This window comes from Lithobates pipiens, unplaced genomic scaffold, assembly GCF_037356315.1.
Source record: "Lithobates pipiens isolate NorthernLeopardFrog02 unplaced genomic scaffold, aLitPip1_a1.2 Scaffold_25, whole genome shotgun sequence".
NCBI classification, from domain to species: Eukaryota; Metazoa; Chordata; class Amphibia; order Anura; family Ranidae; genus Lithobates; species Lithobates pipiens.
In genome coordinates, this window is record NW_027507787.1 from 108,490,870 (window position 1) to 108,504,001 (window position 13,132).

At 49.6% G+C, this 13,132-nt stretch overlaps 5 pseudogenes; 3 read left to right on the top strand and 2 right to left on the bottom strand.

The window, feature by feature from the left end:
* The first annotated feature begins 3,297 nt into the window (after positions 1–3,297).
* Positions 3,298–3,416, top strand: LOC143931407 (5S ribosomal RNA; annotated as a pseudogene).
* A 92-nt stretch (positions 3,417–3,508) lies between these two features.
* LOC143931961 (5S ribosomal RNA) lies at positions 3,509–3,628 on the top strand (annotated as a pseudogene).
* Positions 3,629–3,726: 98 nt separating this feature from the next.
* Positions 3,727–3,845, top strand: LOC143931737 (5S ribosomal RNA; annotated as a pseudogene).
* Positions 3,846–10,640: 6,795 nt separating this feature from the next.
* On the bottom strand, positions 10,641–10,759 carry LOC143932276 (5S ribosomal RNA; annotated as a pseudogene).
* A 101-nt stretch (positions 10,760–10,860) lies between these two features.
* LOC143931281 (5S ribosomal RNA) lies at positions 10,861–10,979 on the bottom strand (annotated as a pseudogene).
* Between the last annotated feature and the right edge of the window lie 2,153 nt (positions 10,980–13,132).

Sequence of the window (13,132 nt, forward strand, 5' to 3'; positions counted from 1 at the left end):
ACTGCGCATGCGCAGTACGGCGCGGACACTATATCATGGCCGGACAGTATATGGCAGAACACCAGCACCAGTCAACCGGTGTCATGTGCGTCGCTGTGTAATATAGAGCAGGGTCCGGGAAGCCAGTACCTCCCCGCAATTTCGGTCGCAATAGCATTGCCCTACCAATACGCATATGTTTTCCGCGCCAGAGGAACTTGATAAAGATTGAGCGAACCGCTTGAAATAAAGTCTGGGGTATTTTGATAGGTAAGGCTTGTAGTAGATACAGAAGTCGTGGCATCGCGTTCATCTTCAACACATTACAGCGTCCGAACCATGACAGAGCTAGTGGGTCCCATCTTTTAAGGTCCGCTGTAAGCCCATAGGCTTCTTTTTATGTTGTTGGCTTTGACCTGTTTTTTTTGCTTGTTTCTCAAGGCGACCATCTTGGCGTTTGTCAACAGGGTTGGGCGTGTCTTGAAGAGAACGCTTATGGCCACATCAACCTGAAAGCACCCAATCTCGTCTGATTTCAGAGGCTAAGCAGCGTCAGGCCTAGTTAGTACCTGGATGGGAGACTGCCTGGGAAGACCAGGTGCCATAGAAGGATCTGGTCTGGTTAGTGTCTTGATTGGGAGATCGCCTGGGAATACTGGATGCCGTAGGCTTCTTTTTATGTTGTTGGCTTTGACCTGTTTTTTTTAGCTTGTTTCCCAAGGTGACCATCTTGGCTCTTGTCAAGAGGCTTCAGAGTGCCCAAAGAGAGTGCCTACAGCCAAATCACCCTGAAAGAGCCTAAAAGCCTAAAAAGGGGCGCTGCTCACCTCCCGAATGTAGTCTCAAGTACCAGTAAAATACCTCCAGGGCCTCCATGTAACACTAAATGCCTCTTCAGTGTTGTGAAGGGTGGCGGTCAAATCTTCCATCCGGAGAATATGATTGACTTTGGAATACCACAGCTCCTTGGATGGGGGCTGAGGCTGCCTCCACAGTGTGGGAATGCCGGCCCGGGTGGCGTTCAGGAGTTGCATCGTGAGGGTTTTTTTGTATTTTCGAACAGGCTGTCCGGTCAAGTGTAGAAGGCACGCTGCTGGGTTGTCTGCGATATCTACATTTCTGAGAGTTTTTATCGTCCCGGTCACCTCCACCCAAAAGTTCCTCAAGGCCGGGCATGCCCAGAAAATGTGTCCCATGGTCCCCGTATCTGAATTGCACCTCCAACAAACATCCGGAATCGATCTATTCATTTTATTCAGAAGGTATGGGACTCTATACCAGCGTGAGACTATCTTGTATCCTGATTCTTGATATTGGTTTGCGATGGAAGCTTTATGTACTATTGTCAGGATCTTCCCTATCTGTTGTGGGGTAAATGTGATGCCAAAGTCCCTCTCCCATTTGTGGATAAATGGTGGGGTCGACTCCTCCTCCTGACTACTTAATTGGTTGTACAGGAGGGAGAGGGTGTGTCGCACAGGTTCCATTTTGTGACAGATGGATTCATAGGGCGTCAGGTCTCTAGGAGTGTAGGGGGCCCTTTGTATGGCCAGAAGAAAGTGACGAAGTTGATAAGCATTAAACAGGTCAAGCGGAGGGTCAGAAAGCTCGGCGACAGTTTGCGTGGTCGGGAGCCCTCCCGAGGGCCACACCTCTCCCAGACCCTGTTTCCCCACCACTGTCAACTGTCGCAGTTTCTTGTTGGTAAATCCCGGTGGGAAGTCTGGATTACCTATAATCAGAGTCATTGGTGACGGCAGGGGAGCAATGTGTGTGCAGCGGAACAACCTCCGCACAACAGCCAACGTAGCTCCCACTACGGGGTGATCTCTGAGGTCTTTTGGTAGGGAGGACAGGAGCCACGGGGAGGTCAATAGGGGAATGGATCCATCCTCAATCTCCATCTCCACCCACTGCTTGTGTGGGCCATTACAATGCCAATCAACGACTCTCGCTAGCAGAGTCGCTCTGTTGTATTGTCTCAGATCTGGGAGACCCAGACCCCCCTTGTCCTTTGGTCTGGCAAGCAATTGCAAACGGGCTCTGGGCGGTTTGCGCGCCCAAATAAAGTCCCGGAGCAGCACCTGCAGTTGTCTGAAAAAAATTGGGGGTAGCCGGATCGGTAATGTCTGGAACAAGTATAAGATCCGCGGGAGGGCCGTCATATTGAATGCATTACAGCGCCCGAACCAGGTCAGTGTTAAAGCATGCCAGTTTCCCAAATCAGATTTCAGTCTATTCAGGAGAGGGACAAAATTAAGCGGGTACAATTGCGCCAAATCCGCTGCGATGTCAACGCCCAGGTAACGTATAGATTTTTCAGCTCAGTAGAATGGAAAAGCGGAGCGTAGCCTCTTGGCCTCACCATCCGGGACCGATATATTCAATACAGCCGACTTGGCGCAATTGATTTTATATTTTGATAGGCTGCCGTATCGCCGGAGAGCCGCGAGTATATTGGGAAGCGAAATGTGTGGATTGGAGACGAAAAAAATTAGATCGTCAGCGTACGCCGCAATTTTGTGGTGTGCCGAGGGTTTGGATATGCCAGTAATATTCGGGTCATTCCGAACGTGACACATAAGTGGTTCCAGTGTCAGAATAAAAATTAGGGGAGACAGAGGGCACCCCTGCCTCGTCCCATTAGTGATGGGGAAAGAGTCCGAGCACTCTGAAAGCACCCAATCTCGTCTGATCTTGGAGGCTAAGAAGAGTCAGGCCTGGTTAGTACCTGGATGGGAGACCACCTGGGAATACCAGTTATTGTAGGCTTCTTTTTATGTTGTTGGCGTTGATTCGTTTTGTTTTTTTTCCGCTTGTTTCCCAAGGTGACCATCTTGGCATTTGTCAAGAGGGTTGAGAGTGCCCAAAGAGTTCGCTTACAGCAGCATCACCCTGAAAGAGCCCTATCTCTTCTCATCTCTGAGGCTAAGAAGGGTTGGGCCTAGTTAGTCCCTGGATGGGAGATGGCTTTGGAATACCAGGTGCCGTAGTCTTCTTTTTATGTTGTTGACATTGACCTGTTTTTTTTTCGCTTGTTTCCCAAGGTGACTATCTTGGCATTTGTCAAGAGGGTTGAGAGTGCCCAAAGAGATTGCCCATGGGCACATAAGCCTGAAAGCGCCCGATCTCCTCTGATCTCAGAGGCTAAACAGGGTCGGGCCTTGCTAGTACCTGGATTGGAGACCACCTGGGAATACTAGGTGCTGAAGGCTTCTTTTTATGTTGTTGGCGTTGACTTGTTTTTTTTTTTTTTTTTGTTTTCCAAGGTGACCATCTTGGTGTTTGTCAAGAGGGTTGAGAGCGCCTGAAGAGCTCGCCTATGGCCACATAACCCTGAAAGCACCAGATCTCGTCTGATCTCAGAGACTAAACAGGGTCGGGCCTTGTTAATACCTGGATGGGAGACCACCTGGGAATACTAGGTGCTGTAGACTTCTTCTCATGTTGTTGGCGTTGACTTTTTTTTGTTTGTTTCCCAAGGTGACCATATTGGCGTTAGTCAAGGTTGAGAGTGCCTGAAGAAATCTCCTACGGCCACACCACCCTGAAAGAGCCCAATCTCATCTGATTTCAGAGGCTAAGCAGGGTTGGGACCAGTTTAGTACCTGGATGGGAGACCGCCTGGGATTTCCAGATGCCGTAGGCTTCTTTATATGTTGTTGCCGTTGACCTATTTTTTTCCGCTTGTTTCCAAGGTGACCATCTTGGTGTTTGTCAAGAGAGTTGAGAGTGCCTGAAGATATTGGCTACGGCCACATCACCCTGAATCTGTTCCATCTCGTCTGATCTTGGAGGTTAAGCAGGGTCGGGCCTGGTTAATGCCTGGATGGGAGACCGCCTGGGAATACCAGGTGTCGTAGGCTTCTTTTTTTTTTCAAATATAATTTTTTCTCCAAATAGGGGAAGACGGTCCCCCGAGTACATAATGCAACAGAGAAATACAGAGCAAAAAGCAGCTGAACAATACTTGATACAGGTATATTCGCAACTGTGAGTCTGCCTTCCATCAATCACAATGATTCGAGGCACGGATAAAGTACTGTACCAAGATCCAGGGTCACACAAACCCCAGGTCCCTCCGGCATATTCCATCCAGAGGGGGGTGTGGGGCCGTCATTCCCAATTTTCCACTCTTTCCAAAAGAGAGAGGGGGTGGAGGGGGTGAGAGATAGGGGAGGAAGGCAGAAAAGAGAAGGGCTGAAAGATCAGAAAAGGAGAAGAGGGGACGAGACACGATGGCAGCCACTGTCCAAGGGGCCAGTCAAGGAAAGCTCAGAGCACTAAGGCGATAGCAGGCGACATCCTTCCAGCGAGAATATAAAGGTATTCCAGATGTCCCAGGTTTGTTTAAAAAATTCTTGTTTACCTTGTGATGTGAGGATCAAGTCCTCCATTTTTTTTAATGTCCCCTATTTTCCTAAGCCAGTGAGAGGGATGCAGGATTTCGCCGCATTTATCACATGCCGTAAAATTGATTTTTTTGTACTTCTTAATGGGAATCTGTGAATGGTGCAAGAGAAAGAATGCAGCCTCTTCCTGGATGGAGAAGTCTGTGAATTTTTGTGTTATGCATCGGATCTCTGTCCAGAAGTCCACCAAGCTGGGGCAGGACCAAAAAATGTGCAGCAACGTGCCCTCTTCTTCTCCACACCTCCAGCATATGTTCGAGGAAGAGGGGAAACATTTCTGCAGCTTTGATGGTGTCAAATACCACCTGGTGAGAAGTTTAAAATTAGTCTCCTGTATCTTCGTGCACAGCGACATTTTGAGAGCCAAAGTGATAATGTGTTGTCTCTGTGCTGGGTAAAATGAGCAATTAAGGTCCTTTTCCCAGTTGGACAGACAGGTTAAGTGTGGGTAATCTGTTTGAGAGAGAATGTGGGCCAAAGGGCCTTCGCTCCTGCATAGAGTCTCAAACTCCGTCTGAGGGCGGGCGAACGTTTGAGGATTGGGGGATGGAATGGAGAAAATGATGTTGCACCGCTCTCCAAAAAGGCAGTTGTAAAAGCCCTGTCGGATCTGTTAGGGTTGAGAAAGAAGGCCATTTTCCATCAATGACGAATTTAGACGCATTGTCTAGGTTGGAATTTCTAAGTGGGTCCCCAGTTCAAAGGTTGGATGGCCACGTATAGGGAATAGGGGGGAAGTCAAAGATGTGAGTGTTTTGGGTAGCGATCAGGTGACTGACTTTCAACTAAACCCCTATAGTGGGATGTGACATAAATTCTGTGGGTAAATACTTATGGCACCACATGGCGCTTCTTAGCGGAATACGGGAGTGAGCTTAGAAAGTTTGTTTCGATTCCAGTCCAATACACGCCCCAGATGGGAGGCCAGGTAGTAGCGTCGCAAGTCAGGGAGAACCAACCCTCCCTGTTGTTTAGACAATGTCAGCTGTGACCGCTTAAGTCTGGGATTTTTGTGGGCCCAGTTAAATTGAGTGAGCAAGGATTGAGCTTGCTTAAAAAACAGGACTGGAATCTGGATCGGGAGAGCTTGGAAAAGATAAGTAAATTTCGGGAGTATGTTCATTTTAATGAGATTGCATCTCCTGAACCAGGAATGGAGGCCAGAATGCCACCCGTGAAGCAAACTGCGGATCTTAGTGACAAGGGGTGGGGGGAAGTTCAACATAAACGTACGCGCGATGTCCGGTGGAATGTAAGTACCTAAGTACTTAAGGGCTGTATGGGTCCATTTAAATCGAAAATTGGACTGCAAGTCTATTAACGTTTGCGGGGGGACTGCAACCCCCATGGCCTTTGATTTCACGAAGTATCCCGTATATCTGGAATTCCCGAAGGAGATTTGGCAAGGAAACTCTGGGATTCGTCAGCGAGAACAGCATGTCATCCACGTAGGCAGATATCTTGCACTCAATAGTACCCATTTAGAGTCCCGTTATGTCTGAGTTTTGTCGAATTGTGGAGAGAAAGGGTTCCAATGACATTCCTGATGTCAAGGGGAGATGAGAGAACCCCATTCGCTTTGACTTGAGCTGAAGGGCGTGAGTATATCTTACTTATCCATGCCAGCATCCGTTCACTCAGACCTATATGGCGAAGGACCGAGAACATTAATGTCCATTTGACCCGATCAAAAGCCTTCTCAGCATCAGTACTCATGAAAAGACAAGGGGTCCCAGATGACTTTGCTTTATGGATCAGGGCAAGCACCTTTATGGTGTTGTCCCTATCTTCCCTGGTGGGAATAAAACCTAACTGGTCAATATGTATAAGGGACTGCAAGTGATGTGCCAATCACGTGGCGAGGATTTTAGAGAATAGTTTTAGGACCGAATTTAGGAGGGAAATGGGTCTGTAGCTCCCACATAGGCCCTCCTTAGGTATCAACGCGATGTGGGCTCTAAGGGTATCCTTAGGAAAATCCCCATTCGAGCTCAGAGTATTAAATAAATTCACCAAGCGCGGGCCGAGAATAGGGAGGAAGGTCTTAAATTATTGTGCGGTATATCCGTCAGGGCCCGGAGCCTTACCCACCTTCGGAGGTCCCACCGCCGTCTGGACTTCTTCCAGTGTGATCGGGTCCTCCAAGTACTCCCGTGATTCCGATGAGAGGGTTGGTAGACCAGAACCGGTTACATATCTGTCTATATTGTCCTGTCCAGACCCTGAATCGGGCAGGTTGTAGAGATCAGAGTAACATTTTTCAAAGACTTCGGCTATTTGGGTTGGGGTAGAGGCCCTCTGGCCATTCTCATCTATCAACTGTGGTATGTAAGAGCCAGATTTCAACTCCTTTACCGACCTGGCTAAGATTTTTCCGCATTTGTCCCCTGACTCCTACGTCAGTTTACGACAAAACTGGAGTGCCGCTTTCGCTTTATAATGGAGTAGGTCAGCAATATGGGTACAGAGTGTCCCCAATTCAATCTCTAAGGTCCGTAAGGGGGTTTGTTTATGTTTCGCTTCCACAGAGGCAAGTTCACGAAACAGATTAGCAAGCTGTTCCTTCCGTGTTCGTTTGATGCGCGCCCTGTGCCTGATAAGTACCCTGCGGAGTACTGACTTGTGAGCCTCCCAAATTATCCCCGGGTCACAGTCCTGCGTTTAGTTTTCTTGGAAATAAAGGTCCAATTCCCTGGTCACATCTGCTAAAACTTCCGGTATCTGGAGAAGGCTCTCATTAAGGTGCCAGAATAGAGACCTAGGTGATGGGTTCCTAGAGAGGGTGTAGGTAAGGGCTACAGGAGCGTGGTCGGACCAAGTAATATGGCCGATGGAGGAAGAGCTCACCAAGTGCAGTTGGTCATGTGGAATCAAGAAGAAGTCTATCCTCAAGTATGATTTGTGAGGGGAAGAGCAAAAAGAGCAGTCCCTTTCCCCAGAGTGTTGCAGACGCCAGACATCAACTAATTGGTCATTCAGTAAACACTTAGTAATCCGCTTTCTAGAGGAAATGAGGAGCGAGGAGCAAGAGGCAGAAGTGTCAACCGATGGCGAAAGGGGACATTAAAGTCCCCACCTAATATCAACTGGCCCTCCCGAAAGTCACATAATCTGTGCAGGGTAGTTCTGAGAAACGTGTCTTGGTGATCATTGGGAGCGTACACAGTGGCAAATGTAAAAAGGCGCTCTCCAATGTGGCCCCTAAGAAAAAGATATCGGCCCCCAGGGTCCACCAGAGAATCCTGGGGAACCCAGGGGAGCCTGCTAGAGATCAGAATGGAGACTCCCTTGGTCTTAGAGGAGGGGTTAGTAGAGTGGTAGACCTTAGGGAAGGATCTCGACCATAGAAAGGGGAGGCTAGTATTTTTAAAATGTGTTTCTTGTATAAAGGCCACATCAGTACAGGAAGTCTTCAGTTCTCACAGGAGGATCCACCATTTTTCAGGGGAGTTCAGTCCCTTAACGTTTAGAGAGGTGACCTTGACTGAGTCTGCCATCGCTCCTCAGGGAGGGGGAGGGGGAGGGGGACGTCAGAGAAAAGCAAAGAAAGTTGAACCAAGGTAGGTTTTGGGTAGGTAATGCATGGCGGGAACTAAGGGGGAGAAAGGAAGGGCAAATGGAAGGAAAGGTAAAGGGAAAAAGAGGCCGGGCACCTCAACCCCAGGGGGAGAGGGAAATTAAGGGTTGTCCGCACTCAACAGTACAGGAAGGGTATACTAAAACAGCACAATTATGCTATAGCGCTTACCAGATGTACACTGGGTTTAAAGCGCTGTCCTACTTGGGTTGGTGGGTAGACAGGTCGGAGAGGGAGCCCCCGAATCCTAGTCCCCCCAGTCTCGGCAGTGGTAAATGTCACGTCTGATACCGGTATGCAAATAAAAGACAATCAGTAACATCATATAACCAAAAAACAATAGTATAACCAAAACAGAGGTAGAGCATATAACTGTCAGCACTGAGGGGTCGCCTCGGCTTGCACTAAACGTAGGCATGCACGAGGGAGCCCGTCACAACAGAAAAGGCATCACAGAATGGGATCCACCACCCCCCGTCCCATACCCCTAAAGTACATGCAGTCCCCGAACAAATGCATTTCTCCCTTTGGCAGATTGTCCTCTCCTTACCCCCTCTCCCCCGTCCACGCCCCGGGGGGAAAAGGGGCAGGGAAGGGGGGAAAGGGGGAGTGGAAGGGGGGAAAGGGGGAGGGAAAGGAGGGGAGGGAAAGGAGGGGAGGGAAAGGAGGGGAGGGAAAGGAGGGGAGGGAAAGAAGGGAAGGGAAGGGTGGGAAGGGGGGGGGAGGGAGGGGGGAAACCGGGGAGAGGGGACAAAAATGCGGAAATGTCAAGTCCTTTAGCGCACTCCCACCAGCAAACACCCGGACCCCATAAATTTCAACTCCTCCCCTCCATGGTCACCACATCAAGATGAAAGAGGAGCAGCCCTGGTCGGTGCATAGAAAATCCGGCAGGCAAGGGGCTGGGGCCATCCAACGGGAGACTTCACCCGAGCAGCAGTCCTGGGGCCCGCCAATTAGTGTCTCTCCTGCATCGCCATCGGGGGCTGTGTAGAGCATCCAGAGGGAGGCTGGGACTGCCCAAACAGTAAGGGGTAAATCCTCCAGGGGGGTCAAGAGTCACCCTGGAGGGAAGCAGTGTCTCGTACCAATAGGCTCAATAAATAAGTCATCCAGGGTCCCCGAAAGCTGCAGAAGGCAATGTCGGCAAAGAGTAGGTGGGAGCCAGAGGGGGGGACGAGGGGCGCAACCAGGGGGAGGGGACACATATGCGGGAATGTCAGGCCCTTCCAGTACAGCGCACTAGGTATCACTCAGACCCCCCAAAGTGCAACTCCCCCATCTCAAGACTCCAGAAGGGAAGATGAGCCGCCCTGGACTGTACATGAAAGAACTTGCTGGCAAGGGGTTGGGGCCATCATCCCTTCCTCCAATGGGAGATGCCACCGGCATGACAGCCCCGTGTCCTGTCAAGTGGTGCCCCTCTGACAATGTCGTTGTGGTATATGTGGAGCATCCAGGGAGAGGCAGGGACCACCCAAACAGTGAGGGGTAAAGCCTCCAAGGGGGACTGGTGTCAGACAGGAGGATAGCGGTGTCTTGTACAAGTTGGTTAATTAGACAAGTCATCCAGTGTGTTCCTGTGAGCAGCCGAAGGAAAGGTCGGTAAGGATTATGAATGGGTGGGGGCCAGGGAGTGCATAAAACTGCCACCAGATGACCGGGCAGAGAGGGCAAGGGGATGAAAGTCAGATCTGGTAGGTGGGGGCAGGGGTGAGGAGTGTCCCTCATATTACTCACGTTGGCCATTCCTTGAAGCTGAGCGCTCTGCATACCCAGGACGTTCTTCTGTATAATCTAGCCGATCTGTATACATTAGCCTGTCTTTTGTACACATTAGCCGGTCCTCTGTATACACTAGTCTGTCTGTATACACTAGTGTATACAGATAGGCTAGATTATACAAAAGAACGTCCTGGGTATGCAGAGATGGAGGCTAGGGTATACAGAGAGAGAGGCTAGAGTATGCATACTTGCTAGTGTATACAGACGGACTAGTGTATACAGAAGACCAGCTAGTTTATATAGGGAGGGATAAAACGGAGGAGCATGGGAACAGATGGTTCTACTGGACCCAGTTTCGCTTTTCGGAAGAATACCTCCGCGAGACATAGTAAGCTCATGGTGATCGTTGGAGATCGCTGTTCCAAACGTTGGACAGCTGATGAGCTGGTGAGCCGAGGGCGTCTCTTGCTCCCTGGGAGGGGACCCCACCCTATCCACTCTACCCACGACACCCCCCTTACCCCTTCTTTTCCTTTTCTGCCATTTCCTTCCCCAATCTTCTCTTTCCCCTTCTCCCTCCTTTCAGTTCTACTATTTCCCTTCTTAACTCAAAAAAGGGAAAAGAAAATGTATTTGTTCCGACCCCATTTGACTACTACACAATACTCTTCCCCTATCTATGGATATCTAAACTCTTCGAGGGTAGCAGGGCTAGTATCAATAATATTTTAAGTGGTAGAGGATCCCAACGAGATGGAGCTTTAATCTCATCTTGATATGACCACAAAGCTGTACACGTGCTATTCTCCTCGGACTTCTTACCATTGGCTCTGATATCCATGCAATATGATCGTTTGTTTGTAACTATTTGTATCACACATTCTGTGAAGTTGCCTTTGCATTGTATGTCGCATACTACTAAATAAAAAATAAATAAATAAAAAAAAAGCCTATGGCACCTGGTATTCCCAGGCGGTCTCCCATCCAGGTACTAACCAGGCCCGACACTGTTTAGCATCCGAGATCAGACGAGATTGGGCGCTTTCAGGGTGATGGGGCCGTAGGTGATCTCTTCGGGCACTCTCAACCCTCTTAACAAACGCCAAGATGGTCACCTTGGGAAACAAGTGAAAAAAAAAACAGGACAAGGCCAACAACATAAAAAGAAGCCTACAGCACCTAGTATTCCCAGGTGGTCTCCAATCCAGGTACTAGCAAGGCCCAACCCTGTTTAGCTTCTGAGATCAGAGGAGATCGGGCGCTTTCAGGGTTATGTGCCCATAGGCAATCTCTTTGGGCATTCTCAACCCTCTTGACAAATGCCAAGATAGTCACCTTGAGATACAAGCGAAAAAAAACAGGTCAATGTCAACAACATAAAAAGAAGAATACGGCACCTGGTATTCCAACGCCATCTCCCATCCAGGTACTAACTAGGCCCAACCCTTCTTAGCCTCAGAGAAGAGAAGAGATAGGGCTCTTTCAGGGTGATGCTGCTGTAAGCGATCTCTTTGGGCACTCTGAACTGAACTGAAAGGAGGGAGAAGGGGAAAGAGAAGATTGGGGAAGGAAATGGCAGAAAAGGAAAAGAAGGGGTAAGGGGGGTGTCGTGGGTAGAGTGGATAGGGTGGGGTCCCCTCCCAGGGAGCAAGAGACGCCCTCGGCTCACCAGCTCATCAGCTGTCCAACGTTTGGAACAGCGATCTCCAACGATCACCATGAGCTTACTATGTCTCGCGGAGGTATTCTTCCGAAAAGCGAAACTGGGTCCAGTAGAACCATCTGTTCCCATGCTCCTCCGTTTTATCCCTCATTGTGGCAGTCAGGTCTTCCATTTGTTCAATATCATTTACCCTTGCGAACCACTGGGTCACCATTGGAGCAGATTGCTCTTTCCACTGACTTGGGATGCAGGCCCTAGCTGCATTGAGGAGATGTTTAAGTAAGGACTTATGATAACGCTTTCTCGACATAGGAGTTAGATTGAGAAGAACTGCTGCGGGATCATTGGCTAAGGAAACGTCTGTGAACTTGTGGATGAGTCTCAGGACAGGCTGCCAGAATGTTTGTAATTTAGGGCATTCCCAGAAAATGTGGAGAATGGTGCCAGCCTGTTGCCCACAGTGACAGCAGCGGTCAGATTGACCGGGGAATATTTTGGCCAACACCACCGGTGTACGATACCAGCGTGTGATCAGCTTATATGAGATCTCCTGATATTTACTGCAGAGTGACGACTTATGGGCGAAAAAGAGTATTCTGTCCTTCTGTGGTTTGGAGAATGTAGTTTGTAAGTCCCTTTTCCATTTAGCTAGGAAGGGTGGATCCGTGGAGGATTGTGCGTCTGTCAGGATTTGGTAGGACCTAGAGAGGGAACCACGAATTGGGCCATCATCCAGGCAAAGTTCCTCGAAGGGGTGGAATTGTCTAGAGAAGAACGAATGGTTAGGTAGTGATCCGAGGAAATGGATTAGCCGTCTAGCTCTCCAGCTATCCAATGCAACAGGTACTTGCTCTAGCAGTATGGTCCCCATGGGAATCAAGCCCGTGGGTCCAGGAATTAGGGCTGCTCTCAGAAGCCCTTTCGGGGCTTGCCTGGTAAAGGCCTGGTCAGACAGGCCCGGAGGGAATCTAGGATGTCCAATAATTGGGGTCATAGGAGAAGGGAAGTTAGTCAGGTGGGAAAGGTGAAAAAAACTATCCATCTCGGCGAGCGAGGGGCCAGTTAACGGGTGAGTAGTCACACAGGGCTCCAATGGCCTCCCCGCCCAAGGCAGACCAGCCAGTGGAACCCGCGCCATCTCCTGCTCTAGCTTGACCCATAGCTTCAGTTCCCCATGCCGGTGTCTTATCACATATGGTCCCCCATCGGATAGTGTCCGCTGTGTACTGCGCATGCGCAGTACACAGCAACACAGATTCCGAAAATTGGCGAGCATGAACGGCGCCTGCGCACTGAGTCCAGGTTCTATCCCCACTATCCAAGTGGACATAGAGTAAGAATATAAAAGAGCCGAGCGCAGTGAGGCCAAGCCCGAAGCGTGGAAGCAAAGCTCGCCTGCGAGGGGCCCTCTAATATTCACATCCCTATGTCCGTTTGGATGGTGGGGCTACCACCTCCACTCACCGCGCAGGCGCCGTTCAGCTTCGGAGATTTTCCGAATCTTCGTCTGCTCCGTACTGCGCATGCGCAGTACGGCGCGGACACTATATCATGGCCGGACAGTATATGGCAGAACACCAGCACCAGTCAACCGGTGTCATGTGCGTCGCTGTGTAATATAGAGCAGGGTCCGGGAAGCCAATACCTCCCCGCAATTTCGGTCGCAATAGCATTACCCTACCAATACGCATATGTTTTCCGCGCCAGAGGAACTTGATAAAGATTGAGCGAACCGCTTGAAATAAAGTCTGGGGTATTTTGATAGGTAAGGCTTGT